The sequence below is a fragment of the Ornithorhynchus anatinus genome, chromosome 2 (assembly GCF_004115215.2).
Source record: "Ornithorhynchus anatinus isolate Pmale09 chromosome 2, mOrnAna1.pri.v4, whole genome shotgun sequence".
Lineage (NCBI taxonomy): Eukaryota > Metazoa > Chordata > Mammalia > Monotremata > Ornithorhynchidae > Ornithorhynchus > Ornithorhynchus anatinus.
This window is the reverse complement of record NC_041729.1, coordinates 59,852,538-59,877,048: the sequence shown is the minus strand read 5'-3', so window position 1 is coordinate 59,877,048 and position 24,511 is coordinate 59,852,538. Positions and strand designations below refer to the sequence as shown.

The following is a 24,511-nucleotide window of genomic DNA, read 5'->3' as shown; positions in this document are numbered from 1 at the left end:
ATTGAACTTTCCAAGCACTTAGTACAGTGCTCTCCACACAGTAAGCACTCAATAAATGTGAATGAATGAATGAAATTCAACCCTCATATTCAATCCATTACTAAATCCAGTAGGTTTCACCTTCACAACATCGCAGAAATATACCCTTTCCTCTCCAACCAAACTGCTATTACATTAGTATAATCACTTATCTTATTCTTGATTACTATATCAGCCTCCTTGCTGACCTCCCAGCCTTCTGTCTCTCCCCTTATCCAGTCCATACTTCACTCTCCTGCCCGTATCATTTTTCTACAAAATTGTTCAGGACATGTTTCCCCATTCCTCAAGAAACTCCAGTGGCTGCCCATCCACATCTGCATCCAACAAAAACTCCTCACCATTGGCTTTAAAGCACTCAGTCACTTTGCCCTCTCCTACCTCGCTTAACTAATCTACTACTACAATCTAGCCCACACTCTTCTCTAATCTACTTGTCTCACTGTATCTCTATTTCACCTCAAACCCCTCTCCCACATCTTACCTCTGGCCTAGAAAAGCCCCCCTCTTCAAATTCAAAGGACAATTACTCTCCCCCACTTCAAAGCCTTATTGAAAACACATCTCCTCTGAGGCCTTCCCTGACTAAACCTTCCTCTCCTCTTCTCTCACTCCCTCTGCATTGCCCTGATTTTCTCCCTTTATTCATCCCTACCCAACAATGGGCTCATGGTTTAGAAGCAGGAGACAGATAACAAAACAAAACAAGTGGACAGGCATCAATAGCATAAAAATAGATAAATAGAATTATAGATAAATACACATCATTAATAAAAGAAATAGAATAATTAATATGTACAAATATACACAAGTGCTGTGGGGCAGGGAAGAGGCTAGGGCAGAGGGAGGGAGTAGGAGCAATGGGGAGGGGAGGAGGAGCAGAGGAAAGGGGGGGATCAGTCTGGGAAGGCCTCCTGGAGGAAGTAAGCTCTCAATGGGGCTTTGAACGGGGGAAGAGAGCTAGTTTGGGACATGTGAGGAGGGAGTGCATTCCAGGCCAGAGGTAGGACATGGAACAGAGGTCGACGGTGGAACAAGTGAGATTGACGTACATTGAGGAGGTTAGCAGCAGAGGAGCAGAGTTTTCAGGCTGGGCTGTAAAAGGAGAGAAGGGAGGTGAGGTAGGAGGGACAAAGGTGATGAAGAGCTTTGAAGCCAATAGTGAGGAGTGTTTGCTTTATGCAAAGATTAATAGGCAACCACTGGAGATTTTTGAGGGGGCAGGGGGATGACATGCCCAGAGCAGTTCTGTAGAAAGATAATCCGGGGAGTGGGGTGAAGTAAAGACTAAAGCGGAGAGAGACAGGAGGATCGGAGATCAGAAAGGAGGCTGATGCAGTAATCTTGTCGGGATATGATGAGAGATTGCACAAACAAGGTAGTGGTTTGGATGGAGAGGAAAGGGCAAATCTTGGCGATGTTGTGAAAGTGAGACTGGCAGGTGTTAGTGATGAACTGGATGTGTGGGGTGAATGAGAGAGCGGACTCAAAGATGACACCAAGTTTTCAGGCTTGCGAGATGGGACATGGTAGTGCCATTCACAGTGAGGGGAAAGTCAGGGAGAGGACAGGGTTTGGGTTGGAAGATAAGGAGCTTAGTCTTGGACCTGTATAACAATTATTATGGTATTTGTTAAGCAATTACTATGTGCCAAGCACTGTTCTAAGCACTGGGGTAGATACAAGGTAATCAGGTTGTCCTACATGAGGCTCACAGTCTTAATCCCCAATTTACAGTTGAGGTAACTGACGTACAGAGAAGTGAAGTAACTTGCCCAAAGTCACACAGCTTACAAGTGGAAAAACCAGGATTAGAACCTATGACCTCTGACTCCCAAGCCCATGATCTTTCCACTAAACCACACTGTTTCCCATGTGTAATTTATTTACTCATATCAATGACTATCTCCCTCTCTAGCCCCTAAGCTTGTTGAGGGCAGGGAATGTGTGTTTTTATTGCTATATCATATTCTCCCAAGTAGTTATACAGTACTCTATAACCAGTAAGCTCTCAAAAAATGATTGAATGAATGAATGAATGTGGCAAAACAGAGGTGATCTTCACAGCATGTTGTGTTTGGGTGAATTTATGGAACAGCATAAACTCTTTATAAAAGCTGTAGATCTCACAAAGGTGTTTGACACCACCAGGGGCTCTAGAGTCCAGCAACTAATAAATAAGTTTGTTTTCTCTGAAGTAGTTGTTCTAGATTCTGAAGCAACCATATGATGAGACCATAAACTTCTCATGGGCAGGGAGCATATGTACCCACTCTATTGGGTTGTACTTTCCCAAGCTGTTAGTACAGTGCTCTGCACACACTAAGTGCTCATCAATTACTGATTAGGTGCCCTATCCAGTTCTTCTTGAAGGTTTTGAATTGACCCTTTCCCTATTACTAATAGAACAGGAGTAAAGCAGGATTATGTAAGCAGGTCCAATCAGCCTGTTCAGAAACAGCTGTGGCTGCATCTTGGGAACCGGTACTCTCTGGAACTCCTTCAATTCACCAGAACTCAAAATCACCCAGTGATACAGGAGTTACCTATTTGCTGATAATTGCTAGCACCCACCCCAAAGCACAGGCAAATTAAAGGGGACCAATGTGTAGACTTGTTCAAGATTAATGACGTAACAATTAAATGGAGGTATATCAAGGTTACCTATCATTCTTGATGCAGAACTACAATACTGTCACTGATTTCTACAACCTAGGTAGGAGAAGCAGTGTGGCTCAGTGAAAAGTACGTGGGCTTCGGAATCAGAGGTCATGGGTTCGACTCCCGACTCTGCCACTTGTCAGCTGTGTGACTGTGGGCAAGTCACTTAACTTCTCTGTGCCTCAGTTACCTCATCTGTAAAATAGGGATTATCTGTGAGCCTCACGTGGGACAAACTGATTACCCTTTATCTGCCCCAGCGCTTAGAACAGTGCTCTGCACATAGTAAGCACTTAACAAATACCAACATCATCATCATCAACAATGATGCACAAAAGAAGACTACAGTATTCTTGAAGAGACTATCAGGAGAGACGGCATCAAGTTTCCAAGTAAGTGAAATCTCCCGCAGGGCAGTCATTGTTCATTCTTCTATATCAATGAGATCTGGCCTCATGACAAACACCACATCTGACTTCTTGAATGGTTACATTAGTGCCCTCCCTGAGCCCTCTTTAACACCAAGTGGGAAGATAAAAGCACTACTAACCGTGAAGTTGAAATGTAGTCAGCCCACCAGCACTGAAGCAATGCTTGGCACAGTGCACTTTTGGGGTTCATTTGAAGAAATAATGGGATTCTCAACTAGCTACTCTATGGTGAGTTGAAATGGAGGGAATTTAAGCAAGAAGGGCAGAAGAGACATTTTGAATAATAATAATAATGTTGGTATTTAAGTTCTTACTATGTGCCAAACACTGTTCTAAGCGCTGGGGTAGACACAAGGTAATGAGGTTGTCCCACATGGGGCTCACAGTCTTCATCCCCATTTTACAGATGAGGTACCTGAGGCCCAGAGAAATTAAGTGACTTTCCCAAGGTCACACAGCTGGCAAGTCGCAGAGCAGGGATTAGAACCCTTGACTTCTGACTCCCAAGCCTGTGCTCTTTCTATTAAGCCACGCTGCTGGATATAGTTTCATGCCCTGGAAAAATATGGCATTATCTTGGTTGCCTGGAGAACAGCATCCAAAGAAAAATCATTGCTGAGCAAATGATGGGGAATAGTATTTCTAATTTAGAACAAAGATTTGAGAATAAAACAAACAAACCTGGTCCCAAGAGACAAATTCAAAAACAGTCCCAGTACTACTGAGAGCAGATCCAGCAATGGATAGGTGGAGTAACCCATTGGAAATGTCAGAGACAGCTTTATTCCTGAATCTTCAGGTATTGATTGTAGTGCTAGGGGTGTGGGTACCATCACTTCCATTCTCTTGTCCCTGACAGTCATGTTCCTGCTGGGGCAGAGGGAGAAGTGTGCAAGAAGGAGAGAGGGATGTGGCATAAAGCAGCATGGGGTAGTGGATAGAACATTGGCCTGGGAATAAGAAGATTGTGGGTTCTAATACCAGTTTAGCCACTTTTCTGTTGTGTGACATTGGGCAAGTCACTTCACTTTTCTGGGCCTCCATCACCTTATCTATAAAATGGGGAATGAGACTGTAAGCTCCAAGGGGGACAGGCACTGTGTCCAACATGATTTGCTTGAATTCACCCCAGTGGGTGGTATGGTGCCTGGCACATAGTGAGTGTTTTACAAACAGCACAGTCATTATTATTATTACATTGTGAAAGTGTCGCTGCTTCGTTGAATTTCCTTGCTCTGGAGAAATGTGATCCTCCTACCTAGATTGGCCAGTTGCTTTTCAGGATGTTTCCTGGGCCTGCCACCTTGAAGAACACTCCGCTCTAGGGCCAGTGAAAAAAGCACTGCTCTGTGAATCAAGAGATCCGGGTTCTTATCCCAGTTCTGCCATTTAATAACTGTGGTATTTTGTTAAGGATTTACTAGGAGTCAGGTACTGTACTAAGCAATAGGGTGAATACAAGCAAATCAAGTTGGACACAGTCCCTGCCCCTTGTGGTGCTTACAGCCTCAATCCCCATTTTACAGGTGAAGTAAGTGAGGCACAGAGAAGTGAAGGGACTTGCCCAGAATCATACAGAAGACAAGTGGCAGAGCCTGGATTAGATCCTATGACCTTCTGACTCCCAGATGGGTGTTCTATCCTCTATGCCAAGCTGTTTCCCTAAAGAGTATTCACTTTTTGTGTCTGTGCAATTGCAGATGAATATTTATGGGTGAAGAACCACCTAGAGGCAACCTACAAACTAGACAAGTCCAGCAGGGATCCTGAAATCCAACAATCCAGCAAAGATCAAACAGTTCCCCTGTTAAAGGTAGACAGTATTGTCTGTTGTGAAAAGCTCTTTTCAGCCACACCCACAGCAGGCCTATCAATCAATTAATTAGTAGTATTTGTTGAGCCCTTACTCTGTTAAGGGCACCATACTAAGGGTTTGGGAGAATATAATCAATATATATTATATATATACATATATATTATATATATGTATATATATGTATATATATATATATATACTATATATATATAGTATTTGTTAAGCACTTACTATGTGCCAGGTGTTGTACTGAGCAATGAGGTAGATACAAGATCATCAGGTTAGAAACAGTCCATGTCCAACATGGGGCTCACAGCTTTAATCCCCATTTTACAGATGAGGTAACTGAGGCCCAGAAAAGTTGTGACTTACCCAAAGTCACATAGCAGGTATGTGGTGGGGCCAGAATTAGAACCCAGGCCCTCTGACTCCCAGGCCTGTGCTCTTTGCATGGGGCCATGCTGTTTCTCTGGAGTTGCTAGACATGATCCCTGCCCACAAGGAGCTTATGGACTAGGGTTTATCAGTGCATCTTCACGGTCAGTTGGAAAGAGCCTGGGCCTGGGAAGCATAGAATCTGAGTTCTAATCCCAGCTCTGCCACTTGCCTGCTGGGTGACCTTGGACAAATCATTCCATTTCTCTGGGCCTCATAACCTCTTTAGTGCCCAGACTATTGAACAATGTCCAACTGCACCCAAAGAGTATTGCTCCCCAAAGTGGAATTGCTTGGCAGTAATCAGAGGTTCTGAAAGAAACACTTTATGGATAAAGCATGCCCTAAGAAACTTTATTTTACTGGAATCTGCAAAATTGTTGCAAGGGTTGTGGGCTGATGGTAGTGTCTAGTTGCTTTCTAAATTTAAAGTTAATACTCGGGGATTTTCCCCATGAAATCATTGACCTGGCTAAAATTGCTAAGAAGAAACTGGTCCCTGGGAAAATTCCCAAAGATTAACTTTAAATACCCTCTGGTACAGTTACCTGTCAGTAGCAAAATTCTCTCTGCTGGAACTTCAGAAGTTACATGCTGACCTTTTCCCCCATCAGACTGTGAAAGGTAGCTCCTCTGCACATTCCTCCCCAATCTGACCCCAGCCCTGTGGTTTGGCAACCCATCATGGAAGCGGCAGGACTGGCATATGCTACGTGGGCAATGGCAGCAACAATAACCCAGGTCCCCAAAAAGGATCCAGCTGTCCAAAAACAAGTCACATGCTAAGGATTAATAATGTTGGTATTTGTTGGTATTTGTTAAGCGCTTACTATGTGCAGAGCACTGTTCTAAGCACTGGGGTAGACACAGGGGAATCAGGTTGTCCCACGTGGGGCTCACAGTCTTAATCCCCATTTTACAGATGAGGTAACTGAGGCCCAGAGAAGTGAAGTGACTTGCCCACAGTCACGCAGCTGACAAGTGGCAGAGCTGGGATTTGAACCCATGACCTCTGACTCCAAAGCCTGGGCTCTTTCCACTGAGCCACGCTGCGGGCACAGAGGGACTGAGGAGTCAGGGGGAATGAGTTCGGACTGCATGGGCGGGACCAGAAAATCTCAAGAACTGGAAGGGGCCCAGCCCATGGGGAGGCGGATTGCTTCCCTGACAAATTTGCCAAAATGGAAGCCAATCTGCAATTACTGGCAGAGGGCATGATTTCTGCTGGGTTGATAGTTCATTTCTGGAAGCCTAACTCTATCCCATGCCTGCTGAGTGACCTTAGGCAAGTCACTTAACTTCTCAGTTTTCTCAACTGTAAAATGAAGAATAATATGTTCTCCCTCTTCCTTTGACTGTAAGCCCCACATGGGATAGAGATTCGATCTGATCACCTTATATTGTATCCGTTTCCGTGTTTAGAACTGTGCTTGGCACATAGTAAGTGCTAAAGTAGTAGTAGCAGATCAAGCACAGGCCTGGCATAAGGTCAAGGGTTCTAACTCTGGCTCTGCTACTTGTCTGCTGTGTGACCTTGGGCAAGTCACTTCACAGCTCTGGGACTCAGTTCCCTCATCCGTACAATGGGGATTTAGATATGTGAGCCCCATGCGGGACAGGGACTGTGTCCAACCAGATTTGCTTGTAACCAACCCAGCACTTAGTACAGTGCTTGACACATAGAAAGCACTTAGGAAATACCACAGTTGTTATTATTAAGCATTAAGCATTAATAATAATAATTGTGTATTTGTTAAGTATCTACTATGACTTCAAAGTACAGTACTAAGCCCTTGGGGAGCTCACAATCTTTGAATCTATGCTCAACAAATATTATTATTACTTATCATTTCATGCTCCCCTCCCCTATTTCACTGCACAAGTGGTTGATTCCTGGCCAATAATTTGTTGCCAGATCACCTGGTGCAGTTTCTGCCCTCTATAAATAGGAGCAACTAGAAGCAACATCAATGAAAACCAGAAAAAGCCATCCACAGGCCAACAATCTGAAGGTAAACCCTCAGGGCCAAACTCCCCCTTTTAAGATTATGATTCAAGATGCTTCAAAATGAATTGTTTCAAAGTGGTAGGATTAATGAAATAACCTGCATCTTCTAGCCTACAATTTCTGGAAATAGATCTGAAAAATCACTGCAGATAGTGTGATGTCTTTATTCATTACAGATCTGTTCCGGAGGAATGTTCACAGGGGAAAACAGTGTTTCAGGGGATTGGGGAAATATTTCATTTGTTATTTAGTCATTCCTCAAAGGCCCCCAGGGACTTGGACAGATTTGATGTAGAAAAGAGTGTCATGAGCTGGCTCGAATGGGGTTCCTGTGAGCCGTGAGGAGAATGGGCCTGAGAGTGGCTCAGAAACCCAGATGGTGGGAGCTCCGGGCTTTCCGGGATCATTCCATCTTTGCCCAAGAACACTGCTTTCTCCCTCTCTGAAGAAGAGAGATGAGAGAGCTGCTGGAAAATGACAGGGGCACTGCAGCAAATCTTTTTTTTTTCAATCATTTAGCCAAGCAAGCAGTGGTATTTCTTGAACGCTTACTCTATGCATAGCACTGTACTAAGCTCTTGAGGAAGTATGATAATGTGAAGTTGGTAGACATAATCCTTGCTCATGACGTGCTTACAGTTTACCTTTGTCTCTGTCTTTTAAAGCAGCTTGTGTCTATCATTAGGAGGTACATGTTTTTTGGGGTTTTTTCTCATTTTTTTGCCATTGACTTACCTGGTCATTCTCCATCCTTTAGAAGGAGAGTAAGGCTCAAGGCCTCAGATACCACATCCTATGGACTTGAGGAAGGTCCATTGGCCACTGGGCACCTCCAGGACAGCTCTGAGTGACTGCAGGCCCTCCCAGCCATGGCTCCATCTGGGTATAATAATAACAATAATTATGGTATTTATTAAGCACTTACTGTGTTCCAGGCACTGTACTAAGCACTGGGGTGGATACAAGCAAATCAGGTTGAACACAGTCCCTGTCCCACATGGTGCTCACAGTCTCCATCCCCATTTTACAGGTGAGGTAACTGAGACACAGAGAAATGAAGAGACTTGCCCAAGGTCATGCAGCAGACAAGTAGCAGAGGCGGGATTAAAACCCATGACCTTCTGACTCCCAGGACAGGGCTCTATCCACTACACCATGCTGCTTCCATGGTGCCCTGGCCTCTACTGCTGTAGAGCCAAGACAGTAGAAGACTGGAAGAGACCTCCAATCATTCAATCAATTAGTGACATCTATTGAGCACTTACCATGTGTAGAGCACTGTACTAAGTGCTTGGGAAAGTACAATATTGCAAAGTTGGTAGACACATTCCCTGCCTACAGTGAATTTATAGTCTAGGTCCTGCCAGTAATGGGAGGTTGGGAATGAGAGATGGATCTGACCTCTGACCACTTTTCCCACATTTCTTCTTTAGGTTTCAGTTAGAGCTTCATACACACACATTCAGCCCTGTAAGGTCTAATCTCCAGCCCACCCCCACCAGCCAGGTCTTTGGGAGGGAAAGACAGTGTTGGGGGCAATTCCTGCTGGGAAGTCTGGAAAGAAAATAAAATAGCAATGTAGGTTTCCAGGACATTTCCTCAGGTGGGCTGCTTCTCCTCATTCCTCCACACTGACAGTGCAGGTGTTCACCTCTGGGACCAACAAAAATCACATCTGGTCTGGTCTTTCTGCTCAAAAACCCTTCCCAAAGGAATAGCTGAGATGTAAACCTGCTGTTGGAGGCTATACACTGAGCATGCAAGTAGGAACCACTCTGTGTGGGACATAAAAGAAAGCATGGCCCTGCCAAAGGGACTTAAAGCTTCCCTGCGGCAAATAAAAAAGCAGGTGTCAAATCCCCGAGACCATAGTTAAATATCAGCAGTGCAAAGTGCCTTTGTTTTCTCTTGTTTGTTTTGTGGTCTAGGGCATTCTCACTGGTGACTGTGATAAACTTCATAGGTGAGCAGCCTGTAAATTGCCTTCTGTCCCTTAATGATTCACTTCATGTTTCTCTTTCCTTGTGGTGCATGGAGTTGAATCCTAATACAATAAATAGATATCACCATCTTGATCCCAATAAAAAGTGAGATTTAACTCCCCCTCAAGAAAATTCAAAGGCTGAACGCTGGGAATCAGGGTTAGAAAAACCTACTCCTGGCTTGCCAGCCAGTTAGTGTTTTGGCTAGTTTTGCAGTGGGTTCCTCCAGGCAAAACACACTGGAGAACACCCAATTCAGAACCCTATCTGCAGCTACCCTGTTTTGGCTTTAGCATCTCAGGTTGTTCCTGCAGGTTCTTGGGGCTGGACTCAAAGAGTGGGTCCACATGGATTCAAAAATACACTCCCTGTTCTCCTATAATCCAGGGTAAGACACAACACAATTATGTCATACTCTATATTAAGGAAAGCTAGCACTGCAGTACTCAGCTGCCCAATAGCAGACATGGGGACCCTCACAAATATGCACAAACCATTTTTTCGGACACTGGCACAATTGATTCCAAAAGGCTCCTGTGCTTAGATGGACATTCCCTAATTCCCTAGCTATAACAGGTGGTGGAAACAGATATTATTGCAAAACTGAGTTTATGGCTTGGACATAGAGAAGCAATCAACAGTCACCTGATTGATGGCATTTACCAAGCACTTACTGTATTCAGAATACTGTGCTAAAGGCTTGGGAGAATAGAATGCAAAGTACAATACTAGTAGGCATGATCTGTTTCCTCAAGGATCTTACAGATTATAAAGGGTGACAGACATTAACATTAATTATAAATAGAGGAAGTGGCAGAGAATAAAAAATGTACATAAGTGTTGTGAGGCTGGAGGTGGAGTGAGTAACAAAGTTCTTAAGGGGTTCAGACCCTACTGCATAGACAATGCAGAAGGGAAGACAAATAGGTTCTAAATCCAGCTCTGCCACTTGACTGCTGTGTAACCTTGGGCAAGCCACTTAACTCCTCAGTTAAGTTTAGCTCAATTAAGCCTCAGTTTTCTCAACTGCAAAATGTAAATTCAGTACATGTTCTCCCTCCTATTTAGTGCCCAAATAGGACAGGTACTGCACCTATGGTGTCCCTTGGGAATTTGGGAGAATTCAACAGAGGCTGAAGACATGCAATCTACACTCAAGGAGCCAAGAACCTAATGGGGAAGATAAGCATAAGACAATTCACAGATAGAAGGAAGAAGAGGCTGAAATGAAGGATGTATAGAAAACCAAGTGCTTAAATAATAGGATATGTAAATTGATATGTACAACAGTGCTGTCACTAAAAGACCTCTCCCTTTTGCATTGCCTATGCATTTGGATCTGTTCGATGTTCACCCCACCCTCAGCCCTTTTGCCTTTATGTAAAGATCCATAATTTATTTATTTGCATTAATGTCTGTCTCTTCATCTTGACTAAAACTCCTTTTTAAAAAATGGTGTTAAGCACTTACTATGTGATAGGCACTGTATTAAGAGTTGTGGTAGATACAAGATAATCAGGCTGAACACAGTTCATATTCCACATGGGGCTCACAGTATGAGTCCACATTTTACAGATGAGGGAACTGTGACTAGAGAAGTTAAGTGACTTGCCCAAGATTGCACAGCAGACAAATGGAGGAGCCAGGATTATCATTCAGGTCCTCTGACTCCCAGGCCCATGCTCTTTCCATTAGTTCATGCTTGTTCTCTTTCTGGGCAGTGAACTTGCCTACCAATTCTATTTTATTGTACTCTCTCCAGAGCTTAGGAGAGTGCTCTGCAAACATGAGAGAAGCAGCATGGCTTAGTGGAAAGACCATGGGCTTGGGAGTCAGAGGACGTGAGTTCTAATCCTAAATCTGCCACTTGTCTGCTGGGTGACCTTGGGCAAGCCACTTAACTTCTCTGGGCCTCAGTTATCTCATCTGTAAAATGGGGATTAAGACTGTGAGCCCCACGTGGGGCAACCTGATTACCTTGTATCTATTCTGGTGCTTAGAACAGTGCTTGGCACATAGTAAGCACTTAACAAATGCCATTATTATTGTTATTATTATCATCATCAATAAATACCATAGATTGTGGTGTATATGTCAGTGTATAAGGTCTGAGTTAGAGCAGAAGTGCTAAGGTGGCTGTTGGGAGGTTCTGATTTGGGGAGAAGAAATATAATGTGGGAGAATTTACCTGGAGAAAGTGGGATTTCAGAAGGACTTTGAAGATGTAGGGAGCTGTGATCTGGTGGATTTGAGGAGCAGGGTGAAATTCCAGGCAGGAGGTTTGGTGAACAAGGGACTGGAGGTGGAGGAATGAGGCACAATGAGAAGGTGATCTTGGGAGGAATGAAGTGTGTCAGCTGTGATACAGTAGGAGAAAAGAGTGGTTAAGTAGGAGGGAAAGATCTGATGAACTGCCTTAAAGTCAGTGGTAACCATTACAGGCTTTAGAAGAATGGAGAAAAGTGTACAAAAGAACATTTTAGAAAAATGATCTGAGCCAAAGAGTGACTTATGGCTTGCATAGGGAAGAGGCTGAGGGAGGGTCAATGAGACGACAGATACATTAATTTAGCTGGAATATTCAAGAGCAGCTGGACCACTGTAATGGATGATAACATGGAGAGGGAGGGGTAAATCCAAGAATGTAGAAGAAACACCAACAAGATTTAGTGACCAAATGAATTTGAAATTTCTCCTTCCACAACCTTTTCCCCTTTCAAAACACCCAAAGAGAGAATCAACTTAATATCCAACTCTTGTGGCTGTTAGCCAGTTCATCTTGGCTTAATGGGTATTCTTTCCATATTTTTGAAGTGAATAGGTTGGTCTTGTGCTAAGCTGCAGCCCAAGCTTAGTCTCATCCTTCTGAGACTAATAAAGATAAATTTGAGAAGTAATGAATAAAGAATCAATCCTTGTAGAGCAATGAAATTTATTGTGGCTTAACTAATCTTGCACCATTTATGCCTGCTGCTTGCCTTTCCAACCATCCGATGACTAATTGATAACTAATTTCCTCTCAATTTGTAGTTCATTACTTATTTTAGCAGAGAGGCTCGCACCTAACTTTATGAATCAGAAAGTCAAAATGAAACCAATGAAGATATGATCTAGCTAGCCCCTTGTCATAAAAAACAACAACATTGAACTCGTTGATAAGCCGTCTCTTCTGGAAAGGAAAGAAGGGGAGGCAAGAGAGGGGAGAAAGAGTGGTCCAATTTGGCACCATTATTATTGAGTCTAGGGGATAGAATCCATACCAGTTCCATGGGCCCCCAAATCCTCTCTTTCCCAAGTAGTAGTAATAGCAGCTACATTTATGAAGTTCCCACTTGATTACATGTATGACCAAGTGAAGACAGGGAGTCAGTAGATATGGGTTCTAATCACAGCTCTGCTACTTGCCTAGGGTCTGACCTGGGGAGGACACTGTACTTCTCTGTAGCTCGCTTTCTTCATCGGTAGAATCAAATACCACTTTTCCCTCCCTCTTTGCAAGACTCCTATGGGACAGAGATTGCTTCTAATTTGATTATTTTATATTTAACCTGGTCCTTGGCACTTTCTTTCATGGCTACAATTTTTACTCTTAGATGTTTGGGAATTATAGAATAAAGAAATCACACTTTCCCTACTCTCAAGGACTTTACTTTCTCATGGTAAAGTCAAACATAAAAATATTGACAACCAGAATGGTTAAAATTGACATGGAGTACACATATATAAACGAATACTAAGGAGGGCATAAATGAATTAAAAATCGTGAGATGACTCAAGAGATGATATGGGAAATTATCACCTGCTGGGAAAAAAATCAGAGAAGCTTGTTGGCAAAAGTGGAATTTAGGAGGACTTTGAATGTGGTGAGATTTTGGTCTGTGTGATTGGGGGAGGGATGAAGCCTGGGGAACCTGCTCCTTGTCTTCTCTCTTGTCTTGCTGCTATCTTCACTTCTCATTCTCCTCCCATTCCTTCCCCTTTGCCTTAAACCTGCTGAAGTCTTCTGCATCCTGGAAACTCTTCTCACTAATGTACTGCACCCTCCAGCTATTGCCCTCCCCTCTATTGTCAGTCCTGCCCAAACTCCTTGAATGGACTGGTGATGTCACTGACTTTGTTCTTGGGCCTCTGTAACCTAGTTTCTTCACCTTTTCCTCTTCTGAGCCTGGACTCACCAAGATCTCAATGGCCTCCTTTCGCCAGGTTTAATGGGTTTAACTCTCCTTGGCTTCTCAGTTTCCCTCTCCTAGGCTCTCTTTCTGACTTGGGTTTCACCATTATGGAACATGTCTCACCTTGGCATTATCCTTGATTCCTCTCCCTCATTCAACACACATATTCAATCCATCCCTAAATCCTGTTCGTTCCCCCTTCACAACCTCACTAAAATCCACCCTTTCCACTCCATCCAAACTGCTACCAGGTTAATCCAAGCACTTATCCTATCCTATTAGAGAAGTAGTGTGGCTCAGTGGAAAGAACACGGGCTTTGGAGTCAGAGGTCATGAGTTCGAATCCCAGCTCTGCCACTTGTCAGCTGTGTGACTGTGGGCAAGTCACCTAACTTCTCTAGGCCTCAGTTGCCTCATCTGTAAAATGGGGATTAAGACTGTGAGCCCCACGTGGGATAACCTGATTCTCCTATGTCTACCCCAGTGCTTAGAACAGTGCTCTGGACATAGTAAGCGCTTAACAAATATCAACATTATTATTATTATTATTATCCCACATTGATTTCCATATCAGCATCCTTGCTATCCTTCCTGTCTCTTCCCACTCTAATCCATACTCACTCTGCTGTCTGGATCATTTTTCCACAAAAATGTTCAGGATATGTTTTCTCACTCCTCAAGAAAATCTATGGTTGCCCTTCCACCTCCTAAACAAACAAGAACTCCTCACCATTGGCTTTAAAGCAGTCAATCACCTTGCCCCCTCCTACCTCACCCCTCTACTCTCCTACTACAATCTAACCCACTCGCGTCACTCTAGTGCTAACCTTCTCACTGTACCTCAATCTCATGTGTCCTGCCACTGACCCCCTCACCCATGTCCTGCCTCTGGCCTGGAACACCCTCTCCCTTTAAATCCAACAGAAAATTACTCTCTCTGACTTCAAAGCCTTATTGAAGGCCCAGCTCCTCCACGAGGCCTTCTCTGACTAAGCCCTCCTTCTTTTCCCACTCCCTTTTGCATCACCCTTATTTGATCCCTCTATTCATCTCCCCTCTCAGCACCACAACATTTATGTATATATCTGGACTTATTCATTAATTTTAATGACTGCATCTCCCTCTAGATTGTAAGCTCGCTGTGAACAGGGAATGTGTCTGTTTACTGCTGTATTGTACTCTCCCAAGCTCTTAGCACAGTGCTCTGCATACAGTAAGCATTCAATAAATACAATTGAATGAACGAATGATAATATAGTGATTCGTTTATACTTGCCTGAATACTGCTTTTTGGTCTCTTTACTGGCTCACTCTTTAACTATGATTTCCTGTTCTGTGTCTTCAGCTCTTCGCATTCATATAGCAGGATGGAAGCAGTGTTGCCTACTGGAAAGAGCACAGGCCTGGAAGTCAGAGGACCTAGTTCCTAATTCCAGCTCTACCACACACCTTCTGTGTCCTGTGTCAAGTCACTTAACTTTTCAGGGGACTCAGTTCCCTCATCTACAAAATGGGGATTCATTCATTCATTCATTCAATAGTATTTATTGAGCGCTTACTATGTGCAGAGCACGGTACTAAGCACTTGGAATGAACAAGTTGGCAACAGATAGAGACAGTCCCTGCCGTTTGACGGGCTTACAGTCTAATCGGGGGAGACGGACAGACGAGAACAATGGCAATAAATACAGTCAAGGGGAAGAACATCTCGTAAAAACAATGGCAGCTAAATAGAATCAAGGCGATGTACATTTCATTAACAAAATAAATAGGGTAATGAAAATATATACAGTTGAGCAGACGAGTACAGTGCTGAGGGGATGGGAAGGGAGAGGGGGAGGAGCAGAGGGAAATGGGGGGAAAAGAGGGTTAAGCTCCGGAGAGGTGAAGGGGGCGTGGTAGAGGGAGTAGAGGGAGAAGAGGAGCTCAGTCTGGGAAGGCCTCTTGGAGGAGGTGAGTTTTAAGTAGGGTTTTGAAGAGGGGAAGAAATCAGTTTGGCAGAGGTGAGGAGGGAGGGCGTTCCAGGACTGCGGGAGACGTGGCCCAAGGGTCGAAGGCGGGATAGGCGAGACCGAGGGACGGTGAGGAGGTGGGCAGCAGAGGAGCAGAGCGTGCGGGGTGGGCGGTAGAAAGAGAGAAGGGAGGAGAGGTAGGAAGGGGTCTCCGTGCCTCAGTTCTCTCGTCTGTAAAATGGGGATTAAGACTGTGAGCCCCACGTGGGACAACCTGATTCCCCTATGTCTATCCCAGCGCTTAGAACAGTGCTCGGCACATAGTAAGTGCTTAACAAATACCAACATTATTATTATTATTAGAGCCTTGAAGCCTAGAGTGAGGAGTTTTTGTTTGGAGCGGAGGTTGATAGGCAACCACTGGAGTTGTTTAAGAAGAGAAGTGACATGCCCAGATCGTTTCTGCAGGAAGATGAGCCGGGTAGCGGAGTGAAGAATAGACTGGAGTGGGGCGAGAGAGGAGGAAGGGAGGTCAGAGAGAAGGCTGTCACAGTAGTCTAGCCGGGATATAACGAGAGCCGGTAGCAGTAAGGTAGCCGTTTGGGTGGAGAGGAAAGGGCAGATCTTGGTGATATTGTAAAGGTGAAACCGGTAGGTCTTGGTAACGGATAGGATGTGTGGGGTGAACGAGAGAGATGAGTCAAAGATGACACCGAGATTGCGGGCCTGAGAGACGGGAAGGATGGTCGTGCCATCCACGGAGATAGGGAAGTCTGGGAGAGGACCGGGTTTGGGTGGGAAGATGAGGAGCTCAGTCTTGCTCATGTTGAGTTTTAGGTGGCGGGCCGACATCCAGGTGAAGACATCCTGGAGGCAGGAGGAGATGCGAGCCTGAAGGGAGGGGGAGAGGACAGGGGTGGAGATGTAGATCTGCGTGTCATCTGCGTAGAGATGGTAGTCAAAGCCGTGAGAGTTCACCGAAGGAGTGAGTGTAAATGGAGAACAGAAGAGGGCCAAGAACTGACCCTTGAGAAACTCCAACAGTTAAAGGATGGGAGGGGGAGGGGGCGCCAGCGAAGGAGACTGAGAATGACCGGCCAGAGAGGTAAGAGGAGAACCAGGAGAGGACAGAGTCCGTGAAGCCAAGGTGAGATAAGGTATGGAGGAGGAGGGGATGGTCGACAGTGTCAAAGGCAGCAGAGAGGTCAAGGAGGATTAGAATGGAGTAGGAGCCATTGGATTTGGCAAGAAGGAGGTCATGGGTGACCTTAGAGAGAGCAGTCTTGGTAGAGTGGAGGGGACAGAAGCCAGATTGGAGGGGGTCTAGGAGAGAATGGGAGTTAAGGAATTCTAAGCATCGATTGTAGACGACTCGTTCTAGGATTTTGGAAAGGAAGGGTAGTAGGGAGATAGGGCGATAACTGGAGGGGGAAGTGGAGTCAAGAGCGGGTTTTTTTAGGATGGGGGAGACGTGGGCATGTTTGCAGGCAGCGGGGAAGGAGCCATTGGAGATTGAGTGGTTAAAATAGAAGTTAAGGAAGGGAGGAGGGCAGGGGTGATGGTTTTGATAAGGTGAGAGGGAATGGGGTCCGAGGCGCAGGTGGAGGGGGTGGCACTTGCGAGGAGGGAGATCTCTGAGGATACTGCAGGGAAAGATGGGAAAGTAGGGGAGAGGGTTGGTAGGGGGGAGGGGAGAGGCGGAGGGGTGACTTTGGGGAGCTCAGACCTGATTCAATATCTGTTGTCCCTTCAACTTAGACTGTGAGCCCCATGTGGGACCTGATTATCTTGTATTTACCCCAGCACTCAGTAAAGTGCTCAGCACATAGTAAGCACTTAACAAACACCACATTTACCGTACAACTTCAACTCTGTTCCTGTGCTTCAAATCCTACCTCTATGCCGATGACTTCCAAATCTACCTCATCATATATGACCTCCCTCCTTCTTCACAACCTTATATTGTCTCTTTACTACCAGGCCATCACCATATGGATAGCTCCCTGACTTCTCAATTCAATATGACAAAATCAAACTTCTTCTCTTCCCTCCTAGACCTACCCTCTCCACCTTTCCCATTAGTGTAAATGACATCACCACCATCTTCTACTGGCTCAGAATGTTGCAAATTTAGCTTCATCTTCGACACCTTCCTTTCTTATCCCTCACCCAATCTGACTGAATCCTGCCTGCTTTTCCTCCATAATATTTCCCATAACCATTCCTTCCTCCCCACCATCACAGACACCCTCCCTCCCCAACCCAGTTCAAACTCTGACCACATTTTGGTTGTGGCAAGATAACATCTTCACTGAGCTCTCTGCCTCCATCCTCCACCTACTTCAGTGTATTTTGCATTGTATAGTTCAGATCATTCTTCTCAAATATCATGCTAAGCATATCACTGTCCTCAAAATCTCCAATGGCTATTGTCAGTCTTCAAAACTAACAGAAAGTCCTGATTTTGATTCAAAGCTCACTCCCTGTTATTCATGTAGTTATGCAATTTTGCATTCATTCATTCAGTCATTCATTCATTCATTTGTCCTTACAGCAACCTATTTATTTGTTATATTTTTGTGTGTTTTGCTTACTTTTCTTGTTTAAAGTTAAATCTATGCTATACCGCTTGTTCACATTTTAGAAGGAGAAGGAGGAGAAAGAGGAGAATAAAGAGGAGGAGGAGAAAGGAAGAGGAGAAGGAGGAGTCAAAGGGAAGAGGAGGAGGAGGCATAGAAGGGAAGAGGCGGAAGCATAGAAGGGAAGAGGAGGAGGAGAAGGGAAGAAGAAGAGGAGGAGGGAGGAGGAGGAGAAGGGAAGAAGCAGAGGAGGAAGAGGAGGAGAAAGGAACAAGCAGAGGAGGAAGAGGAGGAGAAAGGAACAAGCAGAGGAGGAAGAGGAGGAACGGAAGAGTAGAAGGGAAGAGTAGGAGAAGGAGAAGCAGGAGTAGGAGGAATTACAGGGTCATTCCCACAAAGATCCCATCCATCCTATTCACGGCACTTGAAAAGCTGGCTTCAGTGCCTAACCAGCAATGAATATAAACACTGGGCTACCATCATGCCCATGTTGTAAGGAAATTGGAGAGCAACCTCAGCTTTTTAAATAAGGAAGGCAGACAACTGAAGCTGTAACTACCATACACACGTTGGTGTTCTTCATTTGAGAGGCCCAGTTCCAATCGAGGAGCAAAGAACAAATATTGCTTCAAAGTCAGAGTGAGACTTTCCAATAATAATGATTTTTTAATGTAGCAGTCAATGACTTCTTAACAAGTAATGCTATTAATCCAGAGTGTTCTTGATTCTTTATTTTGCTTTCAGAAAGAAGTCTGAGGCAATATTGTATTGTTTTGTCTTGGAATAATGTTTCCATAGTAACCTCTCTACCTCTTAACACCAGCCTATCTTCAACAAAGTTATTCAAGTGAGTGGGACAGAAGGATGTCTAATAACAAGTACCAAGTTTAGTTACAGAGAACACCTTTGTTGAGGGCTATAGAAATTAACCTTACAATTTGGAGTCTTGTGTCAGTCTTTGTGAAGAGGGTGTTGCTTTGTGATGTATGAAGAGAACCATTTATATAAAGTTGATTTGTTTTTATCATTGTTTCACAGACACACTCTTAGAATACAAGGATGTAGGGGGTAGTCATGGAAACCAAAAATGTCCAAATTGAGACCCAGACAGGAAGGCTTCTTCTGCCAATGTGTTGATCATTATTAAAAAAATTATGCATTGCAACTACAGTACTAAATGTCAGAAATGGAAAGGAAAGAGAGAGTAGCATTTTAATCTGATAGATTATCCCTCTTCTCCCAAAATAAAATATTGCTCATAGATAGATGCTGTCTAGGTTTCCTTGTATATGCTAATGGATGGGTGCAGATGACAGATTATTATTCCTTGATGAATTTAGGAGGTCCCAGTAGGTCAAACAAGAAGGCCTTTGGGGGCAGGGATCTATTCTTTAGAGGATGCTTTGGAGAAGACAACCATCATTGGCCTGTAGGCAGGTTTAAAGAAGGTCCATTCAGTCAAAGCAAACTGAAGAAAGTTCACCTATTCTGTGAATTAGGGAGCAATAGGATTACTCAAATGATCCAGATATTTGTACATTTCCAGCTTCACTTTGGCTCAGTATACCTGAACATTTTCTATTGGGAGAGGACTTTTCAACCAGCATCTGGGTATTACCTTCCCCATTTTACAGCTAGGTCAAAAGCATATAATTTGTCCATAGGTTCAGAGCAAGTCTAGGGATGTCCTGGCAGAGTACCAAGACCCCAGAGTGTTTTCTATCCAAGAGGAAACAATGTGTCCTGAACATTCATGTGCTGAACTGAGCACTGGACAACTTTGTTTTGATCCTTCTACATCATTCCCTCTCAAAGGGAGGAAGCCAGAATAAAGGAAATTGCAATGACCATCAGCCACTCTCAGGCTCAATGTCAAAGCTAAGACATAATAGCCAGAAAGCTCCCACTGAGCTCAGAGGTTGAACAATGATGTGGCCATTTAATATGCGGAAAACCTCAATCAGTAGAAATCCACTTGCCACAGGTCTGGTATCTCTGTTCCATCACTTTTTTCTGGTTTCCATAGGAAGGTCTGTCAGGGGATGACCCCCATTGAGTGATCCTGTGTATAACTGGCTTAAACCTTGCTTCCCCACATGCAGGGATGGCAGGGGGTATAGGGGACCAGTGCGGTCTTCTCAAAACTCATGTCTGGCCATCCTAGAATCGCACAGTTTGAAGTACAGCAGTTTTCTTTGCCTGGCACCTTGTTGCTTTCAGCATTTCCAGTGAGGATCAACACAGATTTAAATGGCTTGATTTGGCTTCATCCATCTTGATAGGTGCCATCCCTGAGAAACAGAAAGAAAGATCCTCACTGTAATCATGGAGAGTTTCCCAAGTTTGATGGGTTGAGGTGATGATTCATGCTGAGTTACACTAATAACTCGTGATGCATTTCAGTAAATTGGAGAGCGTAATTTCTCAAGTGTGCTGAATGTCAAGGCAACAGTGGGAGGGATAGGAGGGTCCGATCTTGCCAAAGCATTTTAAGCTCCTTCCTGGGGCAGGTTGAGATCTCGGAAGATGCATTAACTCTTTCTGGTCCCCAAGATATTACCTAGAAAACTACTTCTCCCAAACACAGTTGAGACCTTTGCATCTCATTGGCCACCTTTTACCAGAACAAAACTAAGAGCTCTCAATTCCAGAGTATGAGCTTTGGAGTCAGAGGACCTGAATTCCAATCCTGGCTCCACACCTTGATTGTTGTGTGTGATCTTGGGCAAGTCACTTAACTTCTCTGTATCTCAGTTTCTTTATCTGTAAAATGGGAATCCAATACCTGTTTCCCTCCTACTTGGTCTATGAGCCCCATGTAGACAGATCTGATCTGATCTGATTATCTTATACCTGCCCCAGTGCTTGGTACAGCTTATGATAAGCGCTTAACAAATACACTTCCCCAAACTGGCAAAATGGGGGTTAAATACCCTTTAGACTGTGAGCTCCATGTAGAACAGGGACTGTGTCTAATCTTTTTAGATCATATTGTCTTCAGTGTTTAGTATAGTGCTTGGCACAAAGTAAGTACTTAATGACTATGCCAAATATTATTATTATTATTCCATTCTGGCTAAAAAGTAGCTTCCTCATGATCTGCCCCCAAAGCCTTTCCTCAAGTAAAAGCCCCTTTAAAATCAGAGGTCTACCAGATCAGAGGTGTGCAAGCAGGTCTATGAGATGAACCCTAGTGGCTTCCAATCTTCAGAAAATGAAGAGCTGGTGTGGTTTGACTTGTTCTAATTGGAAAGACTGTGCCCGTGGAAAGAGGTGGGACAATTTCATGTCATAGTGACAAGAGTCATTTCTTCTTGAAACAGTTGAAGATGGGAGTCTCCTTTTGCTAACTCTTCAGTCTAATAACATACCACTCTCTTCTTTTGGATTCGGCTTTCCCAAGCACTGGATTCTAGTCCAACCTTCCCTGGTTCCTGTGGCCCTTGGTTTCCTGTGCCCCTTCTCCAAACCTAATCCTCTCTCTCCCTGGTCTCTACCCACTTCTCCCTCTCTCTCCCATATCTACTCTTTCAATTAATTGATTGATTCTTTTCAAACTGAGGTTCCAGTCCATGGGACTGACCCAGTGTCTCCACCCAAGCTGCCAGCAGACACCTGTGGGAATGGCCTCAGATCTGGGATGTATTGGATGACAAACCCTTCACCTTTCACATGAGGGGAGTCGGGGGGAAAGAAGGTCTACTATTCCTCTCTTATGTCCCAAGGGCACCCCACCCTACCAGTGCCACCGAACTGTGAAACTAAGCTGGGTCCACAAATCTGTCCAGGCCGCGGGGAAAGTAGGAAACAATAGTATTGGGATCAATCTTAGGCATGTAGAGGAATGCTTATCTCCAAATGTTAGTGAAAATTTTGTAATATGCTTATTCATCATGCACCATCTGGCCTCACTGAATCAGGATTTACTGTTAATTGCACATCAGTTGTCTCTATACTAATAACATAATAATAAGAATTATGGTACTTGGTGCTTACTGCGTGCCAAGCACTGTTCTAAGTACTGGGGTAGATTCAAGTTAATCAGGTTGGACCTAGTCCCTGTCCCATACTGGTCTCACACTCTTAATCCCCATTTTACAGATGAGGGAACAGAGGCCCAGAGAAGTTAAGTGACTTGCCCAAGGTCACACAGCAGACATATGACAGAGCTGGGATTAGAACCCAAGTCCTTCTGACTCCCAGGTCTGTGCTGTATCCACGGAACTTCTCTCAAGAAACTGCATGCATCTGGAGTGTTGCAGTAAAAATCTCTAATCTCTTTTGTTGGAGTCATTTGTTCCTCAATGTGACTTCTCTGTAATTAGAAGAAATTCAGAAAAACTGTAATTAAAATGGGCTCATCTATTTACGCACCTACAGGACTCAGGTGCCTGCGGGAGGCTGTCTGCCAAGAAGGTCAATAAAAGCCCCTGCAGATTCAGACGATTCCCTGGTTGGAGATAATTCACCTGCAGAAAACTGACATCAACAGGTGCGCTCCTGAGGGCTCCGACATAGACTTTCTCCATTCCAAACCCTTACAGACTTCCAGCTGTTCAAAAAGGATCTGGATTCTTCCTTCACCATGAGCTGCCACCATCCTATAGATCACCGAGGGAAGGGGAGCAGACCAGGGGTGGATGGGAGGGGGTATTACCAGGAAGCAGAGTTCTTGTGCTATTTACAAGGCAGAGTTCATTCCCACTCTGAATCAGACAAGTAAATAGTAACTTTATTTGGGGGAATAGAATCCTGTTGCTTGTAATTAAATATGAAAAAGCTTCAATTAGCAGAGTTTGTTCTGCCTAGTAAGTAGTAATATGGAAACGAGGGATTTTCCGTCTCCCAGTATCCCATTATCTACTCACCATCACCCAGGGTGCTCTGCAAGGAGAATGGATCCAGAATTCAGATTATTAATTTAACTCTGCAATTAAGTCTCTAGACAACCCCTTGACCTAGTGACATTATATTGGTTTCTCTCTTCATAGGCCTTTTTTCCAGTGGAAAAAGGTTAGAAAACAATTGAGTTACCCAGCAGAACTAATATACATCACAATCTAATGTGCAATTAACTAAAAATACACATTTTCCTTCGAGGGAGAGTTCACAGTTTAAGTCAGTATTTCCTTTCAATGAATTTCCATTAGATCAAACTCTCTAATCTTTGAATAAGAATGCAATGCACAAAAAATTCTTTTTGGGGGGAGGAAAACAAAGAAACCTAAGAGAAAGTGGAGGAAGTAAACAACTTTCGAAAAAGCACTTAGGCCAGAATATGGCAGAAGCTTTGAAGCTGAGAGTCTGAAATCTGTTTCGTTCTGATGTTGCTAAGGTTTTTGAGCTTCTGAAAAGACAGTTGCGGAAAATGACACATCATTTGAATGCCTTTTTTTTTTGAATTTTAATTGAAGCGTGCTGAATCCAACATACCTGTGTTTTTTTTCCCAGGGTCCAATCATGCCACTCACCAGCTCTAGGTCTTCCATCTTCCTCATGGCAGAATTGAGAAGTCATGTGAAACTGACAGTGAGACTCCTGGGGACAGATGTAAAATGCAATTCCATCTTTTTTTACTGTTTTCAGTCTGTCTAAATATTTTCCCAACCCTTTTTCTATATCTACCAGATTGCAATGTTTACTTGTAATTAAAATCCCACATTGTAACCCAAACACCCTGGTCTCACCAGTGCCCTTCACATCAGGGTGAAGATTTCCAAGGCTGCTGAAGCTCCAAATGTATCCTGACTCATTCATTCATTCATTCATTCAATCCTATTTATTAAGCACTTACTGTGTGCAGAGCACTGTACTAAGCACTTGGGAAAGTACAATACAACAATAAATGGTGACATTCCCTTCCAATAAAAAGCTCATAGTCTGGGGGGGGGGGGACAACAGGCATCAATACAAATAAATAAAATTGCAGCTATGTACATAAGTGCTGTGGGGCTGGGAAGAGGGAAAGAGCAAAGGGAGCAAGTCAGAGTGATGCAGAAGGGAGGGGAGTTGAGGAAAAGTGGGGCTTAGTCTGGGAAAACCTCTTGGAGATGTGCTTTCAGTAAGTCTTTGAAGGAGGGCAAGGTGTGACTTTGGCTATCAGGAAAACTCTATCTTTGATGAAAGCAAAATCAGCAATGTAACTATAATGAATCACTCTTAAAATGGTAGCCATGTTGGGGCCTGGATGGCAATATGTTGTCTCCTGGAAGAAAGGCTTATTTCTCCACACACATGTCTTTTGGAGAGGGTTATCTGTGTTTCAAGTGATGCAATAGGGCTAGACCTCAGAATGGCATCATAGTGCTTATTATTCTTTGTTCAGCTTTGTGCAACACAGATTGGGTTCCTTGAGTCTGGAGAGTCTGAATTTAAACGCTAATCCATAGTCAGATTCCTCAAATGGAGAGCATCTTGTAGGTCTTCCATCCCTAGC

General features: G+C 44.0%; 1 non-coding gene across 2 annotated transcripts in view; it reads left to right on the top strand.

Moving 5' to 3' along the window:
• The window catches only part of LOC114809091, a 53,113-nt gene extending 29,365 nt beyond the window's left edge, over positions 1-23,748 (top strand). Inside the window, exons 1-3 of one of the 2 annotated variants that reach the window (XR_003756847.1) lie at positions 7,323-7,394; positions 22,456-22,567; positions 23,527-23,748. This is a non-coding gene — a transcript (uncharacterized LOC114809091). Of the gene's footprint in view, positions 1-7,322; positions 7,395-22,455; positions 22,568-23,526 lie in introns of those variants that run through there. The other variant, XR_003756849.1, reaches the window with a different exon arrangement.
• Positions 23,749-24,511: the final 763 nt, after the last annotated feature.